We start from the raw sequence: 8,598 nt of genomic DNA on the forward strand, positions 1-8,598 counted from the left end.
TTATTATATGAAAAATCAGAGGTCTTTTAGGTTTTAAGGACTTCAAGAAAGAAGTAGAGAAACAAACTGGTAAAGTTATTAAGATTGTCAGGTCTGATAGAGGTGACAAATATTATGGTCGTTTCACTGAGATGAAATAAAAGAAAGGTCCATTAGTACGGTTTCTAAAAGAGGAATGCATTGTACCTCAGTATACCATGCCTGGTAGTGCTTACCAGAATGATGTAGCTAAAAGGAGAAACTGTACGGTTAAAGAAATGGTTCGAGCGATGTTGAATCACTCAAAACTCCCTTTGACCTTGTAGGGTGAAGCTCTTAAGACAACAGTGCATATTCTGAATAAGGTTCCTACGAAGGTTGTTCAAAAGACTCCTTATGCGTTATAGACATATAAAAAACCTTCTTTGTCATATATGTGCATATGGAGATGTCCAACAAAAGCTAAATTGTATAACCCACATATAAAAGCTTTTGATCCTAGGACAACTAGTGGTTTCTACATTGGTTATCCAGAAAGATTGAAAGGCTTTAGGTTTTATTGTCCATCTCATACACCAAAGATAGTGGAAATAGATAAAGCAAGATTTCTTGAAAATGGTTTTGTTGGGATAGATGCGTTACAAAATATTGATTTTGAGGAAATACAGGATTCAGGTTTCACACCTGCTAAGAATAAAAACCTGATTTTCTCTATCATTGTTCCTTCGAGTAATGTAAGAGAAAGTCCAGTCAATGAATATCAATCCCAACTAGATCCGATTGCTGATGAGGATATACAACAACAACATGATATAGAAGCTCATTTTGAACCACCTGTAGCACCTGTATGGAGGTCCATCAGAATTAGAAAATCTGTTATCCATCCGGACTATGTGGTGTATTTACAAGAGTCAAATGATTTCATAGACATTGATAAAGATCCCTTCATATTTGCAGAAGCCATTGAAAGTGAAAGATCAACACATTGGATTAATGCCATAAAAGAAGAGCATGACTCTATGGCAAAGAACCAAGTGTGGGATCTAGTACCTCGACCTGATGGAGTTAGACCGGTTGGTTGTAAATGAGTTTATAAAACCAAAACAAACTCTAAAGATCATGTGGAAAGGTACAAAGCTAAGCTTGTTGCAAAAGGTTTCACACAGATAGAGGGCATTGATTATAATGAGACTTTTTCTCCTGTCTTAACTAAGAAATCATTGAGAATAATCATGGTCCTCGTAGCTCATTTTGATTTAGAGTTGCATCAGATGGATATGAAAACTGCCTTCCTGAATGAGGATCTAGATGAAGAGGTATACATGCAACAACCTCCTGGTTTTAGTATAGATGAGTCAAATAGCTTAGTTTGCAGATTGAATAAGTCAATTTATGGACTTAAACAGGCCTTTCGCCAGTGGTATAAGAAGTTCAATAAGGTAATAATGAACTTTGGATTCATTAAAAACATTGTTGATTAGTGTATTTACATTAAGACTAGTGGGAGTAAGCTCATAATTTTGGTTTAGTTTTATATGTTGACGATATTCTTCTTGCAACTAATGATTTGAGTCTATTGCATGAAACACAAGAATTTCTTTCCTCTCATTTCGATATGAAGGACATGGGTGAGGCCACTTATGTCTTTGGAATAGAGATTCGTCGTAACAGAACTAAGGGTGCCCTTGGCCTCTCTCAGAAATCCTATATCCTTAAAGTTCTTAAAAGATATGGGATAGAGAATTGTTCTCCTTGTTCGGCACCTATAGTGAAAGGGGATAAATTGAGCTTAAAGGATTGTCCTCGGGATGATATTGTGAAGGCTCAGATGAATGATGTCTCATATGCTTCAGCAGTTGGGAGTTTGCAGTACGCGCAGACCTGCACTCGACCTGATATAGCATTTATTGTGAGAATGTTTGGTAGATATCAGTCAAATCCAGACATTGCGCACTGGAAGATAGCAAAGAAGGTTATGCGCTATTTACAAGGAACGAAAGACTATATGTTGACCTACAAAAAAGTTGACCACCTAGAGGTCGTTGGATACTCTGATGCGGACTTAGAAGGGTGTATTGACAGTAGAAAATCCACTATTGGATACATTTTCCTTCTAACGGGTGGTGTTGTCTCATGGAGAAGTGAAAAGCAGTCTACCACTGATGCTCATACAATGGAAGCAGAATTTATTGCTCTATACGAGACTTCGTCACAGACCATTTGGATAAGAAACTGCATTATGGGTCTTAGTATAGTGGACTCTATTGAGAGACCACTAAAGATCTTTTGTGATAATGAAGCAGTCGTGTTCTTTTCAAATAACAACAAGAGCTCAACATCGTGTCGACACATGGAGTTAAAATATTTTGTTGTTAAAAAAAGGACTGAGAATCATCTGATATGTATTGATACAATTAGGACGAAGAAAATGACTGTGGATCCCCTTACTAAAGAGCTAGCACCGGGATTGTATTCCCAACATGTAAAGGGGATGAGTTTTTTTTTTTATTCCTTCTGATGTATGACAATACATTACGTGATCATATTTGTGTTTATATTTTGATTCTCTAAGGTTTTGTGTTATTGTTGATTTTGCATAAAGAATCTCTCATATGGGTTAGAGAGAATTGCAGAATAACAATATTAAAAAGACCAATAGAATAGGTGAGAGACCAACTTATTCATAAAGGTAATTTTCTACATACCTAAGCACTGAAGGTGAATTGTAGCGTAGTACATGGGAATATGGCATTTCATAAAGGAGTGTTCATATCCATGACTCATACAATTTATCCTTGTGATAAAGTGTGGCATGTGAACCCACATGAAGAGTTAAATTGAGATAACGGTATACACCTCCATTTAGTACACTTTTGGTGTCAATAGGTCAAGTGGGAGAATGTTGGACATTATGGGTTATGGATCCAACCCACAGTGTGACCCGGTTTGACACCCATTAGTGGCCACGTAATGGGGTTAGTGGGTGGGAGTTACGTGAATGTGGAGAGACCACATTCACGTAACTGCTTGATTCTCCCATTATATAAGGGGTTAGGGGCTATGAAGATGATGAGACGTTCATAGCATTTATCCTGCCAAAACAGTTCCACATTCTGATATAGTGGAACAGAGTCCTGCTCACAGTCGACTTAAGGCTTGGTCTCATTGTGGGCGTCGACCAGCTGAGGAGAACACCGAATTCCCTACACGCATCCATCAAGGGCCTAGCTAGGGGGGGGCAAGACTGGGTTGTAGCCCAGTCCTGCCTCCCGAAACAGTTAATTTTTTTTGTTTTTTTGTTTTAAAAGCCCAGTCCTAGCCCAGCCCTGATTCCATTTGAAATAGATTTTTATCCATTTTTGTAGCCCAGTCCAGTCCTAGCTATTTTATTCATTTTTTATCCATTTTATGTATTTTTATGAACTTCAAATTATCGCACCAGTGTTATATATTGTCGTTAGATAATTTTTAAGAACTTTCCGTTGAGGTTGAGAAAGACTGCAACAAATAGTTTGATTTGTCCATATGAAATAGATTTTTATTAATAATTGTAGCCATTTTTTATTTTATCTCAAAAAAAAAAAATTTATGTGCATGCACTTTATCTCAAAAAATATATATATATCAATTTAATTAATGAAATCAGTTAATTGCAATACATTTTTACCTTTCTACAAGCATCATACATTATTCTCCGCTGCGACCTCTTCGTCCGAGCATGCACTTTATCATGTGCATGGAGAGCAGCATCCAACTTCTGAGTAGTGTTCACATCCGACCTAACCACATGAACCTCACTTACATCCACTTTCTGAGGGTCCACATTAACCTCAGCCCCTTAGTCATGTACTTTGTCCACCCTCTCACCATTGCCAATACAAGCGGTTGCATCTCCAATTTCATTTATCTGAGCATTGAGATTAGCAACAACCTCATAACTAGCCAATGAGACACCTTCATCCTCGTTAGATGCTTTTGGGAAGCGAGACAAGATTGTGCTTACAAATTGTTTAACTTTTTTTTACATATTCTACCTCAGATACGAGCTACTTTGAAATTTATAACTCACTGCTTGAATGCAACTGTATATGATTATCGATGGTGCATTTTTTGTGAAAAACGTCAGACACCTGCATTTTTGGTAATAAATGTGGCTCCCTTTCTACCCAGTTATGCACATTAAGTCATGCTTCCAAATTACCAGGATGACCCAATTCATACTTTTTCGTTGGCTTTTGTTGTTGTGCTTGAAAATTTTTAGATGATGTGGGTGTGATCCCCTTCAACACAGTCTTTTTATTGGCTATATTGTATTAATAAATAGATTTAAAATTTTTTACAATAATAATACAAAGAATATTGAATAAGCATTGCAAAAAACAAACAACATATTTGCATTTCAAAAAGCATTTAAAAAAATGAACATTGTTTCATTCAATCAGTCATTAACAAAATGGAACAATATTTGATTTGGTTGTTAAACAAAATGGACACAGTGTTTGATTTAGCAGTTAAACAAAATGGAACAATGTTTAATTCAACCGTTAAACAAAAGGGCACACTGTGCTTATCGAAAAAACATGTCATCGATGGTTTAACAACGATGAAATGCCTCTGATGAATAGTTGCTGAAAATAATTATCGAAAATATTTGATGAAAATAGTTGCCGAAAGGGAAGTAGGTTGGGGACAAAAGACAAAAAAAAATCCTTGATTATGCGAAAATAATGAGATTAGGGACCACATTGGGTTTATATATGATTCGAGAAAATATTTCACAACAAATAAGCAATATCACATATGTGTCATGATTTCACAAATAGTTAAGTATGATATTTGCGATATAAGGTGATTCCCAAATTACGTTATGTGAGAACATGTATATGCAAATAAGATATTTGCGAATTTAGTGGGGTTTCACAAAATAGAACAATGTTATAAATTTATGTGATCTCATGTCGTATATGCGAATTAGTAAGATATTTGTGAATTTGGTGGTAAGTGCATTTTCATACATAAATTTATGCTATTTTGGTAAGTATATACGAAAAAATATGATATTTGTAAATTTAGAGTTTTACATATTTTTGCAATTTCATGAAATATATGTGAAAGAGCATGATATTTGTGATTTTGGTGGTTTCAATTTTACCAAGATTTGCAAATAAATTTATGTGAGTTTGTGAGGTTTAAATTCACATAAAAAACCTATGATTCTGGATTTAAGTGGTTGTTGGACATATTCGATGGATGGTATAATTTTATCGCAAAAATGCCTAAATTCACAATTGCAAAACGTAAAAGTGTCCTAAAAAAATACGGATGTTTATGATTTTAGATATCGAGAGAATATAAAAAATTATAGGGTTTTAGAGAATTTGATCAAATGACCCATATAGTACTGTCATTTTCCGTTAAAATGAGGTGTGGTGGAGAGTAAATATAACTGCCTACGTTGGCTTCTATTAATTTTCAAATAACGTTTAGGAGTGTATAGCTTGTGGAGTAAGCCCTACATGAAATGAGGATTCAAAACGATTAAACCCAACCAGAACTGATTGTTGTATATACCATAGATCAGGGTGGATCCAAAACTTAGACCTCTTTAAAATTAAGGACCCAAACTTGTTTGTATTCTTATCGTTTTTTATATCCTCTTTGTAATATGCATTTCAAACGACCCAAATTTGAATTTTATGTATGTATCGACTAATATGTACCCAAAGAGGTTTGCGCTGAGTGTCCGGGTATGGACATCAGGCCAGGTTTGGGCTGCATTATGCTCGATCACGGAAAATGTAGGGCCCGGCTTGGCCAGACTAGGCAAGTTTTAGCGTTGTAGGTAGGAGGAGTAAAGCTCCAATTTAGGAGAATCCAGCACGCCCCAATTGCTAGTTAGGTTTAAAGGGCCCTGCCTGACCCATTTGGAACCCAACATGATAATACCCAGGCCAAAGCTCAAACAACTAGTTGAGTCAGGCTTTTGGCGGGCTAAGCCTGGGTTGGATCTGTTGGGCCAGCCCGATTTCCACCACTATTGATTACCACAATCAGAAATGTCAACAAGTCAGATTTGGGTCAGATATCCAATTGAATCTAAGTGGATCTGGTAAAGAAAACAACATCCAATTAATAATCGGATTATACATCTACACCCTAATCTAATCACATGTAAAGTGCATAAAATATAGGGTCTGGATTTGTTAGCAACTCTTTTCATCTGTTCTAAATCACACTAGGTCAAAAGTGTAACACCCCAAAATTTTAACCCTTTTTATCAGATGTCTCCATAAAAAATCCGGCAAGGTTTTTTTTTTTGAAATATCTAGTTTCAATAAGGCCTGTAACTAAACCAAATCCAGCCCATTTCTTGTTGCGAAAATACCTTAAAGTGTTGTGGAAGTTCATAATTTGTAAAATTCTGAAAGAGTATCGCATAACGTATTGCGAAATTATAAAAAATTTGTGAAAGTCTGATATTGCGAAATTTCTTATTTGCATCGCACCATAATTGCAAAATTTCTTTTCTTATGAAATTTTGTCCTATATACCATCTTTTACCTTTAAGTAGTGTTGCGGAAGTCCATAATTTGCGAAATTTTGAGTCACATGATGTATTGTGAAATTACGAAAAAGATGATATATGAGACAAAATTTTGTAACACTTAAAGGTAAAAGACGGTATATGGGATAAAATTTTGCAAGAAAAAAAGAATTTTGCAATACCGGTGTGATGCAAATAAGAAATTTCACAATATCAAACTTTCATAAATTTTTCATAATTTCTCAATACAGCATACGATACTTTTCAGAATTTTACAAATTACAGACTTCCGCAATACTTAAAAGGATGTGCGATACTCATCACAATTTCACAATATCGGGCTTTCTCATATATTTCAAAATTTTGCAATACTTCATGTGATACTCGTTTGGAATTTCGCAAGGTACGGACTTCCGCAACACTTAAATAGATTTTTGTAATGTGCCTTACGATACTCGTCCGCAATTTCACAATTATTGAACTTTCGCAAATTTTATGATTTTCGCAGGTGATCGTGCGAAACTCATCACGAGTTTAACAATTTTTTTGAAATTTCACAGTTCTTTTTTGGAATATCGCAACCTCCGATGCAATTTTGTTGACAAGTTTCGTGGGTGTATTATTTTAGTATCATAACACACAAAAATAAAAAAATCGCATTTGCGAGGGGTAAAAGCATAAAAAAAAAATAAGAATATGAGATATTGTCCATTCAATAGATATGGTAAATTGTGGGATATTTTTGAAAATGTGTCATTTATGTCATATAGTACGGTCATTTTATGTATTTATACCTTCATTAAATGCCATCTCCACTCCCATATTCAACTCCCAAAGAGAGCCTCAGGCTTTGTTTGGAAACTGGTGTTGGAGGAATTCTTAAGTTGAGAGAAGTACAAACACTGGACTTCAAGGAAAATGGATTTCAAAGGAGCTGTAGACTTTCTATATCCTTTCCAAACTCGTTTGAAGATTCAGGTTTTCAACTCTTCCTGATTCCTCACCATGGTTTGAAGGCCATGTCAATGAGTAAAAAAGAGAATGGTAGGCAATATATCTTGTCCAGTCCTCCCCCCTTCAATGGCTTCAAAAGAAATAACAAGATCGACAACAACGAAAAAACAAAAATGAAATGAAAAAAAAAAAGAATGAGAAATGTTCTATGATGCATATCTCATCACATTATGAAAAACCACGAGGACAATTCAGCTAGTTAAACATCCATCTAGTGATTTACTCATGTCAAAAATGTTATGTTCAGAATAAACATACTAAATGGTTTACCACCTCACGAGATTCCAAATGGGTTACAAAGGACTCACTTACCACCTCACAAGATTACAAAGGACATCACTTTCTCAACTCACTTACTACCTCACATGAACCAAACTTGTACAAAGGACATCACTTGAACTCAATAAACACCCTGTCAAGACCTAATGATCATGAAAATAAAACATGAAAAAAGCAACAAAAATGTACTTTCAAGTATTTTTGCTAGATCTGAACTGTTAGGGGCAGGTCCATCGTCCTTATCTAGGCGCGACTATCCTTTTATTTTGTGCTTCCATATCTCTAGGTTGCATTGCCGGAGAGCTGTCCAAGTTTGCTTGGAGACAAAAATATAGGAGAAACAAGAACTGGTGACAACGATGAGGAGGTGGTAGTTGTCAATCTGGTTGGAAGCAAACAGTGATCACAGATGTAGTGTTGTGCACCCATAGAATTTAAAACGTATTGCATTCAACGCATACAAGAACTGTAAGCAAACTACGTTGGCCCATGCCATCCTAGAGAGAAATTTTGATGACAGAATCCTTGTCAAAAGATGGGTCACTTAACAAGCCCGCTCCCCTGCGAGGTAAACCCTAGGCGTCACCGACACCCAAGTCCTGATGGAACCCACCAGTTAAAGGCACCCACACACCCGGTGACACCCAAGTCCTGATGGAACCCACCAGTTAAAGGCACCCACACACCCAGTGAAAGTCGAACTTGAGACGAATGAGTCAGCACCTTCTCCCCAAGCTTGCTGCCACTCTGGCGGCCCGGGTGGGTGCAAGAGAGGTCTATTT

This window comes from Nuphar pumila, chromosome 9 (genome assembly GCF_984573655.1).
Source record: "Nuphar pumila chromosome 9, dmNupPumi1.hap1.1, whole genome shotgun sequence".
Classification (NCBI taxonomy): Eukaryota; Viridiplantae; Streptophyta; class Magnoliopsida; order Nymphaeales; family Nymphaeaceae; genus Nuphar; species Nuphar pumila.